The following is a 25,786-nucleotide window of genomic DNA, read 5'->3' as shown; positions in this document are numbered from 1 at the left end:
CTCTCCAAGGTGGACATGGGATGTTTAGGTGCCTGAGCTCTGGATGGTCCACTTCCCATTCTTGACCTTAAATTGTGTGGGGAGGTATCTGTTGACTCCCATTCATCTGTGTTCCCACCATGGTGTCGTCCTTGCTTAGACTACTGAAGGTGAAAGAAAGGAATTACCTTGTACAACCTTTTTAACATGAGCAGCCATTTAAAAAATTACCTAACCACCTCCACAGACTACATGGAATCTACTTGGAGGACTTCAGTAGGTGGATGCTTCTATATCTTTGATGTACCATAGGCCCAACAGGCTCTTCTAAATAATACACTCTCTTGTGTCCAATCAACATGATGGCATATTGCTCTTGAGGGCCAGTCGTGGTGAAAGAGCTACCCAAAGACACAGGAGGGCTCTTCCATGGACCCTTTGTTCTCCACCCTTCTGATGACAGTGTACGGGGATGCAAAAACCCTACCCTAGAAACACGCTTACTGAAGTGTGAAGAGAAACTGGATCTTACAACTGCGCAGCAAGGCTACAAAAGGAAAATATTATATGACTGGAACAGGAATTGTTTTTCACATATTTTTTCCTCGCAGTGGGAAAGAGTTGTGGGTTTTCGTCATTATAGACTAAGCATGGTGCCAGCATTTGGCAGTGCCACTGGGGTATTTACAGAGCACAGGTTGTATCATCAGCATTGCTGTCATTGGCACTCAGTTATTGGTAATCAGGAACTGCAGAGGCCAACAGATATATATTGTTTTAATATAAAAGGTTGTAAGAAGCCATGGCATTGTGAGTAATGACAGAATTTCAACCTTTTATTTGTAGCGATAGATTTTTAAAATTAGCATTGACCTGCACCTTTGACCATAAAGAACCTGATGAGAAGTCTCCTGTACTTAGTCATGAAACTCATGGTAGACAAAGCAAAGAGCCTGGTGTGCAGGGTGGACTGTGAGGAGATGCTAGTGCCTCCTCTCCACACACTTCAAAACCCTTGTCACTAAGCTGCTCTACATGAACCCAGCTATTTTGAATATATTTGTAGAATCAAAGTGTGTAGACAAGGGTTCCATAAAAAAAATCACCTGGGCCCTGCATAGAACTGGATTACTCCTGTGTCTCCTGGTGGTGCTGGGGCATTTTTTTTTTTACCACTTCCCAAGTTTGCTTAATGCGGTGATTACTTCAACTCTGCCCAGAGTTCCTGAAGAATCTCTTCCAGTGTGGCGGGTTCTCCATTCACTTTTTCCCTTGTCTTCAGACCTGTCCCTGCTCCTGCTAGCTTCATAAACTTTGTCTTAGTTTGATGTTTATGTCTTATTATATACATGTGAAATCTAAATAATGATTTGACAATCCATTTAACAAAAGTATCAGCCGGGCGTTGGTGGCGCACGCCTTTAATCCCAGCACTCGGGAGGCAGAGGCAGGCGGATCTCTGTGAGTTCGAGACCAGCCTGGACTACCAAGCAAGTTCCAGGACAGCCTCCAAAGCCACAGAGAAACCCTGTCTCGAAAAAACAAAAACAAACAAACAAACAAAAACAAAAAACAAAAGTATCTACTCAGTTCTTGCTGTGTGCTGGGAAATGTGATGGGCATGGGATTCTCAAAGATAAATAAGATGTTCTTCGCATCATCCGGGAGCAGTTTAGTGGGGAGATGTATCACCGAGCAGATAGATGTGGCATTAGGTAGGAGCTGTCAATTGACATGTGCAGAGCACAGGCTGAGCACAGAGAGGACACTGGCGATGTCCACAGCAAGTAGCTCTAATAGTTAAACAAATATGTTTAAAATAATCTGTGAGGGATGAGAGATGAGGAGGCTTAGGGATGGGGGAAAGGAAGAGGACAGTCAGGCTAGGAGCCACAGGACAGCAGGTGAAGTGGACACTGAGCATATCAACTGCAGGGTGTGGTGAGGGATCTGGGGTTTGGACCAGGCACAGAGGGAGCCACTGGAGGTATTAGGGTGCAGGGCAATTGATCATATTTTTCTTAGAGATGTAGGCCTGGATGTGGTGTAGGTTATGGTGTGGAAGAGCCTAAGGCGTGGAAAGTTAGAAGGACGCCATGGACTGCAGCTCACAGACCTGAGAGAATTAGGTTGCAGTACAGGGAAGGGAGAGGCCAGGCCGAGGGAAGGTGCTGGAAGCCACACGGGCATAGTCCAGTCCTGCTCGTGATCACGGTGACTGCTAAGATGGCTTGCCTGTTAGAAATGCTTTTTCTGGCAGAAAATCCAGCAAGCAGTTGGGGTTTTTCCTCCTCTGTAAGAACTCCTAAAATAGAAGTATGCTGAGAGATGAACACTGTCACAGCTGGTGTTCCTCCTCTGGACATCGTGTAAATGTCCCAGACAGGAAGAAGCAGTGAGCAAGGGTTCATGCCTCAGTCCCCCATCCTAACCGTCCACTGTCTTCTACCCTTGACCTAGCAAAGGGGACAGAAAGCAGTGTCAGCAGAGCTTACCAGGCAGAGGTCAAGCCATCACCAGGCAGAGGTCAAAGCAGACCCTAGCACTGAGGACTCAGACCCCAGGTCAATCATAATCTGGCTGTGTTGGTGCTCTGTTACTTCTGCCTGGGTGTGTATGGTTGTCTCAGGTACTTAAGCATTGCTTGAATCTACAGTGGGTTAATTGCCCACGATAAACAACAGTTGAAGGCCTTTATACAGGTGATTTAAAAAAAAAATCTAGTCTTGCCAGGCCTTCCCCTAGAAACAGAAAAATAAAAAGCAATAGACCTGTCTTCATGGAATGGACCTCAATCTCAGTTTAAGAATCAGAAACTATAAGTGAGAGGCTGTCAACCTCCTCCAGGGACTTCATTAAGAGGGCAAAGTGACCGAATAATAATAGCCAGTAGTTATTAAGCAGTTTTCATTTGTCACATGTCAGGGACACACTACATGAACCACACTCCTCCTTGACTGATCCCAGATGATGGATATCATCACTCTGGTTTAAATAAGAGAAATTGAGGATGAATGTGTTGCTTGCTAAAGCTAGTCCGTCTAGCAAGTGACAAGCCAGGAGCTGAACTGAAGCAGGTCAGTCTTGGATCTACCTATAGTCTTTGATTTGCTGAGTAAAGTCTTGACCCAGAAGAACCAAAGCTGTAATGCCCATCTTGAGTTAAAGCTTTAATGTTAGGGAACCATGCCGGGGTCCTTCCTGCAGATCACCCCCACTTCCTGCACTCACAGCTCAGTGGTTGTGTGTAGGAAGCTCCCTAACTACTCTAAGGATAAAAACCATTGTCCTTATCTGAATCATGTGACTGAATACCCCAAGCAAACCTCTGCTCACTCCCTGTGCTCTAAGTACTGTCATGCCAAAGGCATAGAAGCTTGAACGATCTCAACCTCACTGTCAACTTCCAGAGAATTATCCTGTCTGCTTTTCTTCGTAAGTCGGAGCTAGCATTGATGCCCACTCAGTCTACACTACTAAAACACTTCTATACACTTAAAGCTGCTGGAAACATTGTAAGTGATAAAACCAGAAGCCTGGAATAATAGATGTTCTTCTTCAGAGAACACTTTTAAAGAGGAGAAGGATAATTCCTACTTTACTTCCATGATTTCTGGCTACCTGGGCAGAGTACTTAGCAGTGTCAAAGGCTGATCATCTGGGGGATAAGAGGTCTATGCCTGGGAAGAGGCAAGGAAGGACAAACAGGAAGTTTGTCCTTGTTATCAGCTACCTCTCTGGGTTCTGGCTGTGCCAGTGGAGTTCTCTCAGGAACTCGGGCATCAGCTGTATCAACCACTGAACAGCTGTCCTTAAAGAAAAGACATTTACTTCTCTCTAAACTGATTTCATTATGGCATATGATTTAGGTGACCTCATCAATTCTACTCCAGCCCCTGGATTCCATAGTTCCGTTTCCTCTGTTAGCACATGAAAAGCAACTGTAGCAAGCTTTTTCGCCTTCTTTATACTTTTCTTCTCCACTGTCATCCTCCTCGCCTTTAGTGTGTACCCGTTGCCATGGAAACAGCGATGTCCTTGCTGTGGACAGAACTTAATCACAGCCAAAAGGGTGAAATAAAGTACATTTTTATCTTGGATTGAAATTTGTATCATGATTCGTGAAATGGAAGAGGGAAAGTGGGAGGATGGGGAAGGGGATGAGAGAAGCAGGATGGGAGGGAGGAGGCAGAGGCTGAAAATGGTACTCAGTGTGTAGGCCTGAAGGAACTGTTGGTCCAGGGCTGTGGGTTGATGGGCGCAGCTCCCTTACTGCAAGGCAGCCTGGTCCTTCCCAGGCCTCAGATGCTCTGTAAAGCCAGGCAAACCACAGACTCTCCAGGCTACTGGCAGCATGGGCTTTGAGAGATGCTTGCTCCAGGCTATCTCCCTACCCCTGCTCTAAAATTCTGCAATTAGATGTAAATCCCCCTAGGAACAGTTTTCCACAATCACAGAAGTCTGGTTAAACACACTAACAGCTTAAGTCCTAACCTACCACTATTTTTAGAGGATCCTGTGCTCAAATCCCTTTCAACTTTTGGCAGGTAGACAAGGGCTAGGCACTCTGGCATTTAGCAAATGTGTAATTAAGCCATAAGTTTCTAAGACACTGCCACCTCTTCAGGTTTCCTCTTGTGCTGGCCTGTTCATCCACCTTGGAGTTCACCCAGGTTCACAGCCTGAGTGAATTTTGTTTCCTCTTTTTAAAAAGACATACAAACTTACAAAGTTATGTAGAAGGTTCTGAGAGGAGCTCAAGAAAATAAGGACCTCATTAGCTTCTTGGTGATCTGCCTCTACTTCAACTATGAAAGTTAATATTTGAAAAAAATATTATGAGGGAAAAATTATTTCCATTTACTGGGAAAGTTCTGTAAGAGCAGTCAAATTTAATTTTAAGAATTAAATAAATTGCGTTCAACCAGTGGGCTTAACTATGACTCCTTGGGATTGACAACTAAGGGTATACTGGGGTGAGGTATTGCCACACCTTTCCCTTTTGTTTTGGTTTTCAGCCTTTGTACCATGGAGAATCAATCCCACTTTTCCAAAATGTGACTTTGACTTCCCCTCCAAATCCAAGCCAGCTGACAGAATTGGATTTCCGCCGTGGCTGGAGTGCTGGAGATGGTATCTCCTATCCCTCTTGCAGACAATTGATTGGTTTCCTGCAGTGCGCCGCGTGCTCTCAACACAGAACAGGGATGGAAACCAAGACTGTCAGTTGCATGGCTGGTTAATAGCTGCAGGCATTGTGCCTCCTCCACCAATTCCAGAATGGAAGCGGCAGCCAGCCTGCAAAACAGCCAGATGACCCCGGTTCTTTCTGGAGTCCTTCTGGTGGTAGACAGGAGAACCTGACTTCCTACTTTCTTCCCTTTACCAGGGAAGGGTGACTCGATATTTCATTTGGTGTTAGTCATTTAGAACAGACACATGCACACAGAGCCTCCTATGCAGAACACCTACAAGTATATTCTGGGGGCTGATGTTCAAAGAATGGTGAAAGTTCATACAAGACAGAAAATCAGAATTCCCTAGAAAAGAACATGGGGCCCACTAGCGAAAAGGTTTGTGTGGACCTCTACACAAACCTCTTCCCTTGGCTTTTGTACATAGCATCCTTTGTGGGTCTAACGATAATGGTGAGTTCATAAAGAGACAGGTAGGTACCAAATATTCGATTAAATGTACTGAGACCCATGTTCTAATTTAATCTATAATCTATTTGTCTTTAAAACATCACCGTGAAGACAGAGCAATAGTAGAATAGTAGGCAGCTCCTTTTTTTTTTTTAGGATGAGGAACTGGAGACTCCAACAGACTGATGGAAATCAATGACTTCCCACTAGCAACTTACATCACCTATTATTTGCCCTCCACATTGTGAGATGTTTCACTTCTATTTTTTGATGACTCAATAATTTGTCTAGGGATGGGATAAAGGAGAAGAGAGTTGTGGTTTTTTTTTGTTTGTTTGCTTGTCTCATCTCCTGATACAGTTCAGAGTAAAGTATGCACCGTAAGAAGCATGAAGAATTCAGCAAATGTTCTAGTTTGTGTCGTTGCTGTTGTTAACTACCATAACCAAAAGCAGCTAAAGGGAGAATTTATTTCAGATGATCTTTACAGAAGGCTAGATGTCTCTAATGGCAGTCACGGCAGCAGAAACAGTATCAGGACGATGAGAGAACAAGTAAGAAGAAGGGCGTGGAGTACTTCCCCCACAAGACTGCATCTCCTCAAGATTCTGTAACCTCCCCGAACAGTGCAACCAACTGGGGACACATGGAGGAAAATTCTCATTTAAAACACTGCACCAACTCAACAGTCCAGGAATGAAAATGTAAAGACAGTTTGGATAGGTGGAGGATGTAGCTTGCTTGGTAGAGTACTTGGCTAGGATGCAGGAGGCTCTGGGTTTGGTTCTCAGCACCATGTAAGCCAGATATGGTAGAGCATGACTGTAATCCTTGTGTCTGGAAGATAAAAGCAGACCCTTAAGGTCAACTTCAACTACACAGTGAGGTTTAGGTCAGTCTGGACTTCGGGAGACCTTGTCTCCAGGAGAAAACCTGTCACTGTGGTTTAGTTAAAATATAGGCTGTACATAGGAGAGATTAGGTTGGACATTTGGATTCATATCAAATGCCAGATTACAAGTGTTTGAATTAATCTGTAGAATGATAGAGAAAATGATCACAGTGGAACCAAACTTTAAAAAGAAAATGCCACATGTGGAGAACAGACAAATGCAGTAGTTCTTGTAGGAGGAAGATGAAGAAAGAGACTAGAAAAATAAAGCCAGTCTCCTAGCAGGGGATAGTCATAGTCATGATGCACGAATCTAAACCTAAGCCCTCTACCATCAGGAAGATGAATCAACCTGCCAGTGCCCTATCAGGGAAAACGCAAAGGCATGATCCAGGAATCCTAGTCCCCTATCATTAGGAGAATGAATCAATCTGCCACTGCTGAGCTGCAGCCTGGTACCCTGTGTCTGACCCCTTGACCAAATGCACAATCTTTATTTGCATGACCCTGGTTTTCACAGCCCTTGAGTCTAGCAGAGACTGCACATCTGGAACATTATAAGCACAGCAGCTCACACAAAACTCCCAGAATTAGCCTAGCCAAGCAGACATAAATTCCTTCATGTGGCATAAATTACATTCCAGGACTGCACACAAAGGTATCCACCCTTAATGTAAAAGTGCTTCTCCTACATGGATACCTGCCTCCCCTGGCCTTTGTCTTACCTGCTGGTGGTATTCTAGTTATTGACTGTGATGATATATTATTCGTGATTTATTAAAGCTTGCCTGAAGAATCAGAAAGCAAAGTCAGCCACAAGCCTTAGAAGCCAGGCACACACCTTTAATTCCAGCAGCCAAAAGCTAAGAGGTTAGTGGTACAAACACCTTTAATCCTAGAACTCAGGATTAAGAGGTAGATGAATCTCTTTGAGTTCAAGGCCACCCAGGGATACATAAGATTGAATCAGTTTAAAAGAGTAACAGATCACACACCGTTAATCCCAGTACTAGAGGGGTATAGCAGATAGAAACAGGGTCTTCAGTATTGAGCAGGAGGCATCTCCAGCCACACTCAAGAAGGAAGGCTCAGCATCAAGAAGGATAGGAAGACATTCAGTCTCAGGAGAGACAGCAACGCCATCCCATTTAGCCTGAGGTAGAGGTAAGAGTCTCCAGATTAATTCCTTTTACAATTGGCCAGTATGCTATCTTTTTGATGTTCATTCAGTAAGCTGCTTTTCCTGTTCTTGTCAAAAGTGAATTCATTTACTACCTGCCAATTCCTGTTATTGTAGTGACTGTTCATCTAGACCATTAATTCCCACATGTGGTATCAGAAGGGTGTTATGAGTGTGGCAGGGTGGAGCAGAGGGTCCGGAAATACTGAACATTGTGCTTTTTCTCTTTGGGACAACTTGTCCAACATTAAGTCACGGTCCCTACAGGGAGCCAGGAAGTGTCTCCAGGAACATTTCTTACAGAAATGTTGACATCCGGAGAACAAGAGGCAGCCTGCCTAGCTCAGAGTGACCCTTCTGTAGCACTGAGTAAGCACTGGGTCCCCCACATCACAAGCTAGGAACCCCAAGGGGCAAGGAAGACATGGGAGCGCAGACAGGTGTGGGTGGGCGACCCAGACACAGCTACAGATCTGATGAGGACGTTGGCTTTCACAGCACACAGGAAGCAAAATCACTTTATAGGTTTCTATATTTCCTTTTGCATGACTGAATTATTCCCCAATCCCCTAAGAGACATTTCTTAGACAGAGCACTCTTTGCTCTACTTAGAGTGGCTTTAGTCAGCTGCTGTAGTGTTTAGCTTCTGGGATCCAATTAGACCTGTAACAGCATAACTGTTGCACCTCCTCCATCTCATCTGGAAATTCATCTCTGTTCTCTAAGGCACTTGCATTGTTGTCTGTGCCCAATAGTCACTCACATGACAGAAAGAGTATCTGAAAGAGTGGACCCTGACAGGCTAACATGTGCTGGCCTGACCTTACCCCTCCTGTCCTGGTCACTAGGAAGTCAGATGCCCTCCTCGTGGCAAGGAACCAATCAGAAGTTAGCTGGTGGGGCTGTGCTTTACGGCTCTGGGTGTGCTTTACGGACAGTGCACAACAGTGACATGCAGAGCATAGCAACTGTCCTGGGCCTATGGGCCATAACAACCAGTTGACCAATCAACACAGGGCAGGTCATCCAAACCTGGAAGCACACCAATCCTAAGACTGTTGCATACCCCTAGATGTCTCCCCTTACACTGCCCTATAAGAACCCTGCCTTGTGGTTTCTAGGGGTCTTTTCTCCAGTCACCCGATGTGGTGAATGGATGAAAGACCCAAGCTAATGGGGTTAGTTTGTTAAACAACTACAATAAAAGACTATGCTTTTGCATCGAAATGGGCCTCTTGGTGATTTTGGGGTTCAGAATTTGGGCACAACACTGGGTATGCATGTGGCCCCAGCGTGATTACAGAATTATGATAATCATGTGCAAAAGGAGAAACATCTTTATAAGGGGAACATTATACTCAAAGATGAAAACCAATCGATGGTTTCAGTGTGGACCTCATTTGGAGTTACCAGGTTGGGAGCTTTCATCTCATTGATATTTCGTGTTTACTTACACATGGAAAAATCTGGTTTCCTGTTTTGAGAGAGAATGTTTTCCATAGAGCTTTATTAAAATGTTCAAATAGTCTCACAGACATCAAATCGCTCTCACAACACAACTCTTTAATGGAAACAAATCAGAAATGTGAGGATTAAATTCCCCTTCAAACATATGTGGATTGGAAAAGAGAGGGTAGCCATGCTTGGCGAGAAAAGCTGTGAGCTATGGGGAACCTGCTTCCATGGGTGTTTAGGAGCCCCCTCATTCAAAGGTGCATGGAGAGCCCACCATTCTGCCTGCAAGCCACCATGGGAGTGGAGAGTCAGGAAAACCCTCCAAGACAAATACTTTCTTCTTACACAGAGAAACCAAAGAATTAAAAAAAAACAACAAATAAAAAGCCGAGTAAATGACAATAGCACACCAGATGTGATAGACACCCATTCTTTTTTGTTATGGTGGTTGTTTTGTTTTGTTTTGTTTTGTTTTTTCCTTTTTAGACAGTCTCATGTAGCCCTGGCTAACATCAAATCCTCTCTGTGGTCAAGGATAATCTTGAACTCCAGATACTCCTCTATCCAGCAGGGCTGGAGTTACAGATGTGCACCAGCACACCCAGTTTAGTTCATGCTGAAGGCGCAACTCTATGCCTGACAGGCAAAACTTCCAACCAAGCTACACCCTAGCCTTAAACAACCATTGTTATCTTTCAAACAAATGGCCCTAAATGACTGGATTCTCCTTACCAATACATAATTACTATCAGCATTATGGAAAAGGATTTTTGCTATTTTATTTTTAGATGCACGGTAGCTTCAAAGTCTGAAATCATGCATAGCAGAGAGAGAGTTGCCATCACTCCTCCAAGTGCAACACCAGGCGCCTGCTGAGGTGACTGGCTGGCCCCATTGTGATGCGACTGCTGGCTGTGTGAACAATTGCCAAACAAACAATTGGGAAATTACTGATGACTTTCCTTGCAGTCCTCCCCCTTCGGAGGGTCTAGAGCACTCCTGCTCCTGTGTACAACAGATCCACTAACAAAGAAAATTTGAAAGCACAGCACATATGCTTGTCTGTACATTCAGAAGCTCACATGGGAGTTTTCGATTTCTTAGCTTACTTTCTGAAGCTAAGGCTGTCATTAAGTAAAGGGAAAAGGCTGCTCTCAAGCATGAATCATCCTTCACAGGCTTCATTAAAGCAAAATAAACTTCTTTGCTAGTTAGTGAAAGGTAGTGGGGGAGGGGAGGCGAGGAATTTGGAGCGTTCCCTCCTGTGTGGGAGATAAGGGGAGATGGCTCTGTGCCTGCCATTTGAAAGAGGCACAATACAACAAACCCACTCTAAAGACACATAAAATGAAACCCAAGGTGTTGGTGGCTTTAGCCCAGAGATTCGAAAATGAATCAGCAGAAGTGCAAACAGATTTAAGTCTTGTTTTTTTGTTTTTGCTTTTTTTTTAATTCCAGTTTTCTAACCCCTGGGTTTTGCATTGCTGTCAAATTTGGGGCCAGGTGTAAGCACTTTCCTATTTATGCACAGCACATTCCAGCAAAGATGTTACCAAAATTGAAAGTGCAGGCTCAAGGCAGGGTCCCTCCCCAGAGATCTGAAACACAACACAATAGAAACTGTAACCACCCTGCAGACACACACAAGTTTGACCATGTATTAGAAACAGTGTGTACCAAATTCTGAAGCATTTGTGACTCATCAATAATACCAATGTAAAAGCTATATGGGCTACCTCACACCTATATTCCCATCACACTGCAAGCTAAAGCAGGAGGGGCTCTGTGACTCTGAGGACAACCTAAGCAATATATAATGCGTTCCACTTCATTCTGGGTTACAGAGTTGAGGCTGTCTCAAAAAAATCAAAACAAAACCCACAACAGAAACCCACATAAAATTTTTTTGTAATGCTCAGTGTCTTGCTTAAGAAATGTTTATATCTGAAATTTAGTAGAAGGCCCCTAATACCTCTTTTCTGGTATATGCCTTGATTGTTTAGTGTGGTTTGGTTTGTAACATTGGGAATTGGTATTCGCCACAAGCCTTGCAAGTGAGAGACATGCGCTGTGTTTCTGAGCAATATCTCCCATTCTACAAACTCTTCTGCCACACCTTCTCCTTCTCCACAATCTCATTCTCATGATTTTGGTAGATTTGGCAGCTCAGAAGGTCACATGACGAACCAGCCTGCCCCCACCTTAGGCTTGAAAGCCATCTTATAGTAAAGACAAACTAGGTTTATTCCAATTTATGAATAAATCTGTTTCTCAAGGCTTTGCCCCACCTGTAACCTTAACTACAAATTATTCTATACTGTTTGTTCCAGGAAATGGCAACCGTGCCTTTGTTTTAAAAGGCTATTATGACCTTCTGTTGTTATGACCACTTTGCTACGACCACCTTGCAACCATGCCTTTGTTTCCCAAGAGGTTGTTATGACCAACTTGTTCCCCTTAGCTTATGTTCTGCTTCTGCCTCTCCCACCCATTTGCCTGCCAAAAATCCCATTCGGAAACCCTCACTCCTGACCTATAAAAATTCTTATCTCACCCATGTCTAATGCCTTTAGGGAGAGTCAGCCAATGTACATGAATTTTAAAATTGGCCATAATGATTTGGGTCAGTGGTCTTTCTCTTCAAATCAGTGGGATTAGCACATAGTCCTAAGTACTTTACAAATATTTTACAAAGATCTGTGCCAATCCCTGTAACAACACAATGAATTAGACACTACATTTACCCATTAACAAATGATAATATTATGGCACATCAAAGGTGAGTCTCCTAAAGTTGAGGTTAGCAAATTATGATAAAGCTAGCATACGAAATATCCAGAAGTCTGGGCCCTTGTTTATATTACTGACTGCAGTGTGATGTTGTCTCATCTAGCAACTCACCTCATTAGCTGCCATCAGTCTGTCCATCCTGAAACAAAACAGGCTATAACAGACACCAGGACGAAGCCATCTTCATGTAGTATGCATCCCTTTGCAACTTGCTTTTCTCCCAATATTATTTTATGAGATTAGCTCACATTGCTGCAATTAGTTCTGGATAATTCGTTTTCATTGCTGGCTATTACATCATGGCATGAGAATGCAGGATTATCTATTTTAATACCAAGGAACATTTATGGGCTTCTAGAATATTTTCCTATTACATGTGTTGCTGTAATGAACATTCTTGTACATAATTTCTGTGCTCATGTCCACTTTTTACCTCAGAGGTGTTGGTTAGAATGCCAAATCAAATCGTAGTCTTATCATCAAGCATATCACATATTATTTTCCCAAAGTGAGCTAATTTAGGAAATTATCTCACACTCCTATAGCAGACGAGAATCCATTTGCCTGCCTTATTTCCCTAACTGGGTGTGTTGGTTAATCTGTTTTATCAACCAAGCATTGGTCTGTGGAGGATTTGCAGGGACAATTAACTAAGGTGGGAAGCCCCACCCCCATGCTGAGTGACATTCTCCACAGCAGCCCAGATATAGAGGAAAATGGATGCTGCTTGCTTGCCTGCCTTTACTTCTTACTGGTGGGTGCACCCACACTGCTGCCATTGCCATCTTAGCTGACGTCTGAACCCAGTGTTTTTGCCTTCCAAGGAGACTAGAGAACAGCAGCTCTCTAGGACTCTTCCAGGCCTTCAGCACTGGATGACTAGTGCTAAGACATCTGGCTCTGACTGAGCTGCTGGCTTCTCATACCCCCAACATGTGATGGCCACTGTTGAACTACCTGTCAATCTAATACATCTTTTTCATGCTATACATTCACTCTATTGGTTCTGTGCATAATTAGACTATTAAAAATGCTTGCTGACTCATTTTTGCTTATAACTTCTTGATTACTAGTTAGGTAAGAAAAACTTCAAGTCAGCACTTACTGGCACTGCCTATTCATAGTTTTTACAAACCCTACCCTCTCACCACCAGACAGGGTCTTTTTGTGTACCTACCTCACCCTGGCTTCAAACTCACAATCCCCCTGTGGCAATTCCTTTGTGTGTCTATGCAAATATATATAAAACCTCTATCCTTTTCCTCTGTGTTCTGGTAGAAGCTTCACCCCAGCCCCTGGCAACCATATACCCAAAGAATCAGAATGTTCTTGTGGAAGTTCTACTCTAAGCCCCTTCTCCTATCTCTCTCCAAAGTCTGCTACATCTCAGAAAGTCTGCTAAAAGATGACCCCTCCCCCAGAGATGCTCAAGACCACTCCCACAGGGTGTTTAAACTGTTTTCTCTTTTTGGTCCCCTCTCTGGGGACTGGACATCATATGGGAGTGTTGTATCCATTAAATCTGGGCTTTTCCTAATTCAGTTTGATTTGGTCTTATTTGGATTGCTGAGATGGTGGAGAGGTTTATCAGGGTGCAGAAACTTTTCACACTCGTTTGCTATTTTCTCATTAATCTTCAGGCATTTTTGTTTGTTTGTTTGTTTGTTTGAGACAAGGTCTCAGTACTCAACCTTGGCTGGCCTAGAAATTGCTGTGTAGAGCAAGAGATGCAAGAATTCTACTTGGATTCATGTTACAGTGGTCGCTCTGTAACAATACCCAAACTAGCAGGTGTATAACAGCAATCCCATCCTCACTGTGGTTTCTACTTGGATTTCCCCAACAGTTTATAATTTCAAACATTTTTCATTTGCTTCTTGGCCACTGCAAAACACTATTTGGAAAGTTTGCTTGGTTTTAGAAGTAAGATTACTTGTATTGTTATGTTGTTGAGTTTTAGTGATCTAGTCACCAAAACTTTTGCAAGACAAGTGCATTAGACATATTGATTCTCTTGTGTGTACTTTATCATACTCTTTTGATTATTAATTTTTGAGCAGTAGAATTTCTGTTTTAATTACGATGATCCTGAGACTTTTGTCTAAGTAGCCTGTCCCCATTTCAGATGTGTGTGCTACAGTGGCCTGTGTTTTCCTTAGTGGCCTTAGCTTTTGTGCTTTTTGACCCAGCTCAGATGAACCATTTAAACGTTCATTTGTTTATTACCACTGTGCCTGTGCCATGTGTTGGCAGTGGTGCTTGGGTGCTTCTGGTACTCTTGTTGAGGACTTGGTGGAGTCAGTTCTCCCTTTCCACCTTGGTTCTGCAGATCTAACTCAAATCGGTAGGTGTGTGTGGCAAACATTCTATCTGGTGAGCCATCTCGCTGACCACTCAAATTAGTTTTTGTGTGGTGGGAATTGTCAGTGAGAATATTTTCTCATGAATGTTGTGAAAATATCTTTCCCTGAGGTGTTAAAGTACCTTAATTAAAACCAAGTCATGTAAGCATGGATTTACCTCTATTCTCTATTTGCTTCAATTACGTATCTATCTTTTAAAGAATAGCACATTGCACTAATGACTAGGACTTACATTGAGTTTTAAAATAGGATAGTTAAGTCTTTCACTATTATTCTTATTGTCCAGGGTTATTTTAGACTGTTGTAGGTCTTTTGTATTTACATGAGTTTGTTTGTAATCTCTGAAAATCCTTCTGGGAGTTAACTGTACTGTATTAATTCTACAGATCATCATAGAAGAAATGGATTAAACCTACAAATCAATTTGATAAAGAATACCATAATGATACTGAGTTTTTTGATGAATACTGTATATCTGTACATCTTTTCAGAATTTTTACTTAGCTCACTGTTGTTTTTAGTTTTCATTATAAAGGTCTTACACATATTTCATAAAGTTCCTTGTGGTGTTTTGTATTTCTGATGATACTGAAAATAGTATTTAAAAAATTTCTAATTACAATTGGTTTCTGTGAGGTGATCATATACCTTGAATGTAGTGACAGACTCTGTGAACTCCATGATTTCTTCTTTTCCATATTCATATTCTTGTGTAATTCCTTCGTCTTTTGTCTCAGCTAGAGTTACTTGGTAATGTTCTCCCAACAAACAAAATCTAACAAAGAGATGAGAGACACTTCAGGGCTAGAGTTCATAAGTTGACTTCCATCTTGCTGAGCCTAGCTTGCTTTTTCTTGCTTGCTTGCTGTGATGGAAGTCACCAGCCTTGAGGGAGACAAGAAGGTCATTCATCAAGAAAGGCTAAAAACACAACCATGGAACAACTAGAGCCTCATCCTGACAACCCACGAGGACTGGAATGCTGCCAGCAAGTGTGCAAGTGACGCCAGAGGAGGATCCTTTGACCAAGTCTTCAGATGAGTCTGCAGCCGCAGATGGCTGGCAGGTGCCATGATTTCCCTGAGACAGCCTGAGTCAGAGCACTGAACAAAACTGTGCCTGGAATTTTTCTTTTCTTTCCTCTTCCTTTTGCCTCCATTTCCTCCCTCCCTACCTCCGCCCCTCCTTTCCTCCTTTCCTCCCTCCCTCCCTCCCTCCCTTTCTTTCCCCTTCTGCCCTTCCTCTTTCTCTTTCCTTCCTTCCTCCCTCCTTCCCTCCCTCCTTCCCTCCCATCCTCTGTTCCATTCTCTCTGAGGTACTAGGGATCAAACTAGAGCCTTGCATACACAAACCCTGTATTACATGACCAGATGCCTCTCACTTTGAGATGGATTCTCTCTATGTCATGCACACTGCCTTAAGTTTACAACCCTTGTGCTTCATCCTCCCAGTGTTGAAAACACAAGCATGTACCACCCCACCAGACTGTCCTACAACAACCAATACATGAAAAAAAGCTTGTTGATTTTTTTAAGGCAATGCTATACATGAATAAATAACAAACACACTGTTGCCTTTCTCAATGCCCTTTATTGCCTGTGATAACTATTCTGGACTTGAGAATTCCCTATCAACATAGTTATGTTCTCTACAAATAAAGGCCAGCTTCACTGTTTTCTTCCATGTGTTCTGTTTGTTTGATCTCCTTCCCAAGAGAAATGCATTGGCTCTTTCATTAGCAAGCTTGGTGTTAGCTGGGATTCTTCACAAATGTCTTTGTTTGCAGAGTGATAAAATTTCTTTTCTGATCGTGGTTTTCTGAGGGATTTTTTTTAATTGGAGTGGAAGTTGAAGAGTTTTCAAATTTATTTTCTACATTATAAACAAACCCAAGTCATATTAATTTATGATAATTGACTGTAAAATACTGAGCGAGTCATTAATTATTGGTATAAATTCTTGTCCATGAGGTATCCTTTTCTCATATTGAAGGATCAAATTTCTAATATTTTCATAGGAATATTTACATTAGTGTTTATATGAGATATTTTGTTACTGTGTTTTCTTCTAATTTTTCCACCAGAGTTACATGGCCCTCATGAAGTAAGTTACAGCATAGAATTATATGATTTATAGGTTAAAATCTAATATGCAATAATAAATTACATGTTATAAAATATAAAATCATTATTTCATTATTACTTGATAACATTGGAAAGGAAACTTTGGACTTTTTAAAAGATTTTTTAAATTATTTCTATTATTTCTCTGTGTATACACTTACATGTGAATGTATGCATGCCTGTGGAGGCCAGAAGAGGGTGTCAGATCTCCTGGAGTTGAAGTTACAGACTGTTATGTGTCACCCTGGGTGCTGGGAACCAAACCAGGGTCCTCTGGTAGAGCAACCAATATTCTTAACTGCTGAGCTACCGCTCCAGCTCTCTGGTTTCAATTCTAATTTATTCATTTAATTTGAATTCATGACGAAGGTTTCAACTAAAAATTTATTTCAACTGGTAAAGGGTACTCATGTTGTCTGTTTTTTCTTGTGTATATTTCAATACATTTTGTCTTTCAAGAAATTTTGCATTTCTATACCAAGTGTCAAATATGCTGGCATAAACTTAGTCATCAACATTTCCTTGTTACCATTTTAGCAGTGTTAGGGAGGACCTGTAACAACTTTTCCTCTCTTAGTTCCTATAGACCTGCAACAACTATTCCTCTCTTAGTCTTTATAATGGTAATTTTGTATGGGTCTTGTCAGATTAGCTAGAATTTCTTTCAATTTCATTATTCCTTCAAAGAACCAATTGTTTGTTTCATGGGTTTCCTCTTTTAGTTGTCAGAATCGTATTTCTTTTGCGATATGTACTTCAGAAATTTGGTTTTGTTGTTGTTACTTTGAGGTCAATTCCCTGCTCTTTTTATTCTTATTGGCAATTTAGACAATCATTCAAAAAAGATGTCTTTTTAAATTACAGCATGAATCCTATCCATACCTCTGGACAATGCTGTAACTGCAGCCTGTAAACACTCACAAATTATACCTTTACCACTATTCAGTTAAAAAGCATTTTCTGATTTTCTTCCACATCTTTTTCTTCCTGCTTATCTCTTTGTTCGATTCAAAGGCCTTTTTTTTTTTTTTTTTTTTGGTATCTGAGATTTGGTTTAGAGTCCCCCGCTTCTCTTTAAGGGCTCTTTTCAGCAACATCTAACCTGATAACTCTATCCAATTACTATTTTGTCTGGGATAATGTTCAGCTCAGTTCCATAATACTCTTTTTTCATTTTATTACATTTTATTGACTCATTTGTTTTTGTGTATGTGTGCATGAGGTGGCATGTGGCATGTGTATGGAGGTCAGAAGATGCCTTGCAAGAGCTGTTTTTATGTTTCCTGTTGGTCCCTGGCATGGAGCTCAGGTGACAGGCACCTTTCCCCACTGAACCATCGGCCCATTCACTTTTCCACTTCTATGGTTTCCCTTTCTCTACTGTGACTCATCCATTTCTTTAATTTGCTTATGTTATTCTCCCTTAGATCTTTAAACATATTACAAAGTCCTATTTACTATTTATTTCTGTCACCTCTATGGCTTCTGGGTCTGCTTCTCTTAACTGATTTCCTTTGGTTCAGTGTCTTATTGTCTTTCTTTCTCACAAGCTTACAACTTTACTAGGGATGTCATTGGTGTGGTTGGCTGAGGACCTTTTTCACTCTACCAAAATGGAAACTGCAAACAGATGAAATAGCTCCCTTCATCTTGGCAATCCTGAGCTCTTGTGCCACAGACGAACAGATCAGACTTGTAAACCCGGAGGCTTTTGCCTCTAAGCTTTGGGATCTAGAGGCTCTGGGCCTTAAAAGCTAAAAGCTTATGGTTTGTAGCCCTGAGAACTGGAATTTATTGGTTCAAACTTTCAAAGTCAGTGAGTTACATTTCTCTAGATGCTCAGGTGTGGGGTTTTTTGCTCTGGGCTTTGAGTGTCATTCGCCCAGCATCAGCCCAGCACCCAGTCAGCATCCGCCCAGCACCCAGCCTAGGATAGCCAGGCCGAAGAGAAGGATCTGACAGCTGTCAATCAATTACAAAGTGCTCCTTCCTAAGAGTTTACTTTACAGAAATGATATTACAGACACTTGCAGCTAAAGATCATCTACAATACAAACCTTTCACAACAGTGATTGATATTCTTTTTTATCTTATGTGTATGGGTGCTTTGCCTTCATGTATGTCTTCTGAGCACCACGTGTATACCAGAAAAGTACATCAGATTCCCTGGAACTGGAATAGCAGAGGGTTGGGAGCCATCACATGGATGTTGGGAATGACCCGTTAGCCTCAGTGCTCTTAACCACTGAACCATCACTCCCGTCTTATGTTAATATCATATTGGATATTCAAAACATTACAGTATCAGTTTTTTTGGTGTCTTATTTTTCAACTACCTGCTGTTTTGAAGGATTTTCTGCAAGTTCTGTTAGGAGGGATAATGCAGATAGGCTCGCCATGTAGCTGTATCATGATGTAGCTGAGCCCATCTCTAGAGTCTTTACCAAAAGCTCAGCATCCAATGAAGTCCCACCATTCTAATTGCTGAGGTATCCCAACATCATGAGCTCCACTAGAGTTTCAGCTCAAACGACTGCACCTCTGTCTTCTCTTCCCTGATGGTTCTTTATTGTGTCCAGGTTGGTGGAATACAACTATGCATATGCATAGCTTAGCATTTGGTTAAAGACCAGGGAACCGTCAGTGTCAATATCCATGTCCCCTTTCCTGTAGCCTCTCTGCTAGCATTCTGCCCTAAGGGCCCATAACCACATCTGTCTCCTCCACCCCACAGAGATGCTGTCCTCCCTGTGCTGCCTGGAAAGTGCCCACAAGCAGATACAGCTCTGTTTCATTGCCTTCCTTCAGGATGTCATAGTGAGGTAAACAGGATAGAGACAGCCCAGATTCTTTTAACAACTTCCTTGGGAAAACCATATCTGCCCCTTCTCATTAGGGCAGCACTCAGCATCTCCCCTCTTGTCTTCCTGTGGGTAATTTAGGGTCAGGAACTTCCTGATAGAAAGAGAGGAAAAGAAGGCAGGCTTAAACTAGTACTGGGAGCGAAGGCAGTGAGGGCAAATATGTCCTTGCCGTGACCTGTTAGGAGAAATGTCTCATGTATCATCTCATGAGTGCCATGACAGGGCAGACATTTGCTCACAATTATGAGATATACAGCCTGCGCATGCACAGATATGTACAGATCACCCCAAATTATGTAATAGTCCATCTATCTGAACTCTCTGTAGACTCAGGTGCCTGCATATGTGGAAAGGTACCAAGTTGTTTTGTTTTGTTTTTGTTTTTCGAGACGGAGTTTCTCTGTGTAGCTTTGGAGCCTGTCTTGAAACTACCTCTTATAGACCAGGCTGGTCTCCAACTCACAGAGATCCACCTGCCTCTGCCTCCCAAGTGCTGGGATCAAAGGCGTGCATCACCACCACCCAGCCAGGTAATAGTTCATCTATCAATTAAACAAAGATATACCTTATTCTCACTCCCAGGGAGGGCTCCTCCCACCCTCTAAACTCAAAAGACACCCCCCCCAAGGGACTTGGGTCTATTGAGTCATGTGACTGCTGGACTGCTGCTATTCTGGAGTTTACACTCTGCTTACTCTCTCTTTTAATAAGCCTGTATTTTCACCATGTGTCTTGTTCAATTCATTGCTCCCCACACAAAGCAACTGGACATTGCCTCAGGGACACCCAAAACCCCTTCAGTAACAATAGTCATATCTTACTTTTGCCTAACATTTGAGAATAGTCATTAATGTATTTTGTCTAGTTTTATAGTTATTGGTAATGTAAGAGCTAATTACTTCATTATGGCCCAAGAGAAGTTTTTTGTTGTTGTTGTTGTTTTTGTTGTTTTAACCATTAAATGTATTTTAAATGTTATTGAATGCACTCTGTTTTTTTTACCTATTAAGATTATTTTGTGGCTTTTCTTCAATTTGTAATTGTGGTGAATTACTTTAATAACTTTCCTAATGATAAAATGTCTTCATATGCCTTCTAAAACCCAACTTGATAATGAGATTTCAGTGGGTTTTTTGTTTGTTTCTTTTGTAATTTTAATTGAAGCACTGCTAACTTACTTATTGAACTCTTTCGTAGCACCAAGTTTTAATAATTAAGTCAATTTTGGAGGCTAAGAAACACCATCAAGAATTTCTCTACAGAACAAAACCGTGTTGGTCATTCTATCAAATATCCAAACTGAAGGTCCTAATAAAATAAAAAAGAAATCACCCCCAAAACCAAGCAAAATTTAAAAAATCACATTCTGAGGGTGAGTGCATTTTACAGCTTGTGGCACTGTCTAATTGTCCTTCAGCTGGCTTTCACAAACTAAGCAACCAAGCTGACTAAAATACACATTTTCCTATGGTTTTTTAAAATTAAAAATAATAATTAAAAGAAAAGAACTTGAAGCAGTTCAGTCAGTTGCCTGACTCGTTTCCATGACTTTCATGGCAGTTGGAGTTAGGAAGGTGACTTGATGCATACATCATGAGGGATACTCATCTTCAGGGCTTGGCATTCTTCCAAAAATCAGAAAATGCCCACAAGTCCAAGAATGAGGGAACACAGACAATCTCCTTTGAGAGTTCCACAGGACAATACAGCCGCCCCCCTGTTCTTCATCGAGCAATGGGGTTTCCCTCAAATGGACACGGCTCCCCTGAGTGAAATATTTCCCATTCTGCTTCAGTACTTTCATTAAAAAGAGTCAGTCTGAGAAACTCCCATGTGGAATCTTCTGGAGATGCGGAGGATAGGACAGTTATCACATCATTAATCACATGATCAATCTGTCTTGTCTGGCATATCTCTTCAACACCGGAACTGTCTTCTGTGAGAACCTAATTGAAGTCTCCTTCAATTGCCTAAGACATCCCCAAACGTTCTCTGTATATATGTCTTACATCCATCAATCACCGTTTGATTAATCTCTCCCATAATGACCCTCTTCGGTTTCACCGTGACTGTTTCACATGATATGCACCCATCACCACATCCCAGAACCAGTGCATCTTTGGCAGGGTAGTTTTCTACGTCACTGACCATGATGGCTTGGATATGCTCTGAGTCACTCTCTGCAGACTTAAAGTCCATTCTAAGAATGAGAATAGTGTTTGAGTGGTAGTAAAGGAGCATTCAGAGAAAACTCTAGCTGAGCTCTAGGGAGAGGACACTAGGAAACAGGCTTTCCAGAGGGGGAAATAGAAAAATGAGGGAGGGTGCCTACCCAGTGTGGGAGGAGGAAGGCAACATAGAGGTGGATAAATGACACTAATGATGCCTAGAAAAGACATAGGGAATCACAATATTCTCTGTACTTAAAATTGAGTGTACATGTGTGCATAATACACATGCATAGTTTAAATGAAGTCCTGTAATGTGAGGCATGAATGCTTCCCACCAAAGGGATAGACTGTCTAACAAAAAACCCAGTACCACATCCGAGACATCTCCTTTCAAGTTGTTGATTGGGGCATCCAAGTGACTCACAAGCCAAGTGAGGCCATTGCCATTGCTCTTGATTGCCTCATGAAAATTGAAGGTAAGCCCCTATTGCTAAAGGCACCATATACATTGGACAGAGGACTTGGGAGAATTGAGATGGGTCTGACCTTTGAAGCCTCTTCCCTGAGCACTAGCACTCATAGCATCCAAAGGTGTTATACAAGCTGCCAAGATAGACCAGTAGTAGTCCTACCCAGCTGTAATGCCTACAGACCGTAACAATAACCAGCACAGCAAGACATCCCCAAAGGCGCAATAGTGGTACTTATACCCTGGGGTAACCACAGCCACATAACTGGACCTAAGTCCACTCAATATGAGGGAACTCATGCCTGACAGGATAAACCTAGCCCACTACCCACTAATTCTAGACCATAACTCACTGTAAAACTAGCCCATTAGTAATGAAACCACGAACCCGAGAAAAGAACCACCTACTGCCACTTTGCTAAACCAGAATAATTTCTAACTGCATTCTAAATACTTATTATTATAATACCCACACATAAATGAGTTCTCACCCCTCATCAAGAAGCTTATATATGAGTTACATGGAGTCTACTACAGAGATACACAACTGGTCAGAATGAAGATAACAGCCTACCACTCATCACAGGGTGCCCAAGCCAATTGATGCAGATACAACACAACACCTAAAATTAAGGCTCAGGGAAGACTGTAAAAGAGAGCACCAGCATGTCTGCTGAGAGACAGCGTCTTCTATATACGACAGAGAAGCTACACTCAGGAAATCTGAACATGTGATTGCCTAACCAAAATGTGAAAGGGGACTGGAGAAATGGCTCAGTCATCAAGAGCACTGGATGCTCCTCCAGAGGACCCAGGTTTGATTCCCAGCAACTACCTGGCCGCTCACAACTGTCTGTAATTCCAGTTCCAAAGTATATGATGCCCTCTTCTGGCTTTCACAGGTGCTGTACACACATATTATGCAGACGTATATAGAGACAAAACAACCATACATAGAAAAATACTTTTAAAATGATAGATCCAGAGCTAAAAGATGACGAGCAAATGCTGATGAGGGAAATCTCATGACACTCTACTCCTAGATTAAGAGCTACAGGCTATTAATAGCTACAAAGACAGGAATAATTCTCACTTTCCAGGAACAAACACCCTGACAGATTATCCAGCCATAAGTAACCAGCCTTGAACACATACAAACGGGCAACATTAAGCCCAGGAAGTTGCATTTGTAAATATACATTATAAACATATAAATAATTATATGTATGTATATATTTATCAACAATAATTTAAGAAAATAAGAGGCCATGGATTTGAGAAAAGATGGGGAGAGGGCATGGGAAGAGTTGGAGGGAGGAGAGAGAAAGAGAAATGATGTAAATACAGGATTCATGTATAAAATTCCCAACAAAATTTAAAAAGAGAGAGAAAACTAAAACTCCTGCCCTGGCCAAGAGACCACTCAGTGGGGTGACTCAGGTCACGCTAAAGAGACAGGCAAAATGGTTATTCCATTAATGAGACACTGTACTCTTCCTCTCCAGAATCTCCCCCATCCCGTCTCACCCCTCCCCCCCAGCCCTCGAAAGTCCCTACTAGCTGCAAGGAGGTAGGGCTGGCTGGACCCGGCTGCCTTCCTGAGACCCGATGTCCCCTTCTTCTCTTTTCTGTCTTTCTTGTGTGTGCTGCCAGAACCCGGCTATGCTTTCTGTACTTTCCTTCCTCACTCTTGCCCTACAGCTCCTCTCCCCACCTTTTTCTTCTGTCCTCTTCTCCATTCTCGCCCACCTGGTGACTGCTGAGATGTACGGCCTGCCTGCCCTGGGACTTTTCTTTTAGTGTCTAGTACAATTGTCCACTAGAGTCCATTGGAGCTTCCATTAGAGTCCATTCCTAAATTCTTTTATTAATGAAACTAAGAAACCCAAGAGGGGACTCTGATTTCCCCTGTATCAGTATTTCCAAGCTGCATCGGCATAAATGGGGGGAATCTCCACTGTACACCACTGCACTCCTGTCTTACTCAACAGAAATTCATCAGCAGTGGCCAGCATACGGGTCCTCCTCAAACTGTAGATGATAAACACTTTACCTGTCCAGCACTGTCCTGACTCAGTTCTTCCACTTTTTTTTTCTATGTCATTCAAAAGACTTCTAACTTCTTGTCTGCCTTGTAAATCCAACGTCACCAGCCCAGTCAAAGAAATTCTCACATTGACAGTCACCATTTTTGTTCATGTAGCTTTGTGGCCCTGTCAGGTGTGCACTGAGGCTGCCATTCCCTGCTCCTGGAGAACAGGACAAGGGATTTGAAGACTGGTTCCCTTCAAGAATGTAGTCCAATGTGTGGTTCCTCCCTGCTGCCGCCACCACAATGAGGCAAAGCCCTGAGGCTGGCCCAGGGAGAGGCTGGAGGGAGACTGGAGGCAGTGTCAGCCTGCATCAGGGCAGGAGCGCCTGCACTGGGGTGGGCAGGTGGCGGGTGGAATGCAGAGGAGAGGATGGGCAAGCCTGGCCTGGCAGCGGGTGGGTGCTCAACAGCTTCATTTTAAAGTACATTCAAGAATTGTCCTGTCAAGGCTTCTGTTCAGGATGTTTGCACTTACCTTCAAGAATGAGATCAGTTTTTGATTTTCATTTGTTGCTGCTGTTGCTCAGTCCCTCACCTCCCTCTCAGTCCTCACACCCTTTCCCAAGGAACTTTGAGATGTCTTCCTGTGGCCCTTGGTTTGTCGTCTTTCCCCAGGGAGTCCAGTTCATGTTGTTCAGCCAGTCTTGAGATTGGAGCCTGTCCTGGTGTGTGGTCTAGTAGCTCCTCAGCTGGCAGTGAGATGAAGTGCTCCCCTACCCTACTATGCTGGGATCTTGTTTGGTGGGAGCTAGCACAGGTCTGTTTACACTGTCACAACTGCTATGGATTCATACGTGCTACTGCTCTGTTGTGTCTGGAAAACAGTTTCCTGCAAGTCACCTGCCACCTTCGGCTCTCTGCTCCATAAAAACTCCTGAGCCTCGGCTTGGGTGAGAGGTGTTTGTTTACCTGTATGTATGTGTGTGCACCACATGTGTGTGCCTGACATCCATGGAGGCCAAAAGATTCCTAGACCTGGAGTCAGGAATAGTTGTGTATCACCATGTGGGTGCTGGGAAACAAAGCAGGTCCCCTACAAGAGCACCAAGTGCTTCTAACTGCTGAGCCACCTCTCCAGCCTTTATGTAAAACTTCTGCTGTGGCAACTGACTGTAAACTTAGTGACATAAGGCTACACCAGTTCGTTATCTTTAAGTTCTGGATATCAGAAGTCCAAAGTGAGTTTCACTGGCCATGATTAAAATGTTGCCAGGGTCACGCTCACTCCAATGAGTCCCTTGGTGTAGGTTTGTTTTGACACTTCTGACCTTTAGAGGTTGTCTTCATGCCTTGTTCCTGATCCCCTTTCTGCCAGAAGTCACGTGACTCTCCTATCTTCCTTTTCCATCTATGATCACACATGTGATTACCAGGGACCAACTAAATACAGGATAATCTGCTGTCTCAGGCTCTTAAACAGCGCCTGCAATGTTTGCTGAGGCAAGTGTTCACAGGCTCCAGAGGATATAGCTTGGCCTGTTTGAGAACCGCTGTTCCACTATCACTACAGGGAAGAGCGGCTCTTATTTTCTTCTCTCAGGGAGATTATACATGTGGTTGGAACCATCTACTCATTAAATAGCTGATAAAAATTGTCTGGAACATATTTACAGGTAGATTTTTATTTAAAATATGGCCAAGCTTTGAATCTGTATGTCTGCTTCAATGCAACCACAGCAATATTATTAAAGTATATAATTATTACCTTGCAAACTAAGAATATAATCATAATCTTCTGCATTTTGCCCATATTTATATCCTCT

General features: G+C 42.5%; 1 pseudogene; it reads right to left on the bottom strand.

Annotated features, from left to right (window-relative positions):
* Window positions 1-20,901: 20,901 nt before the first annotated feature.
* On the bottom strand, window positions 20,902-21,490 carry LOC101843160 (annotated as a pseudogene).
* Between the last annotated feature and the right edge of the window lie 4,296 nt (window positions 21,491-25,786).

This window comes from Mesocricetus auratus, unplaced genomic scaffold, assembly GCF_017639785.1.
Source record: "Mesocricetus auratus isolate SY011 unplaced genomic scaffold, BCM_Maur_2.0 Super-Scaffold_100010, whole genome shotgun sequence".
NCBI lineage: Eukaryota > Metazoa > Chordata > Mammalia > Rodentia > Cricetidae > Mesocricetus > Mesocricetus auratus.
The sequence above is the reverse complement of the archived record's forward strand: the minus strand, read 5'-3'. Positions and strand labels throughout refer to the sequence as shown.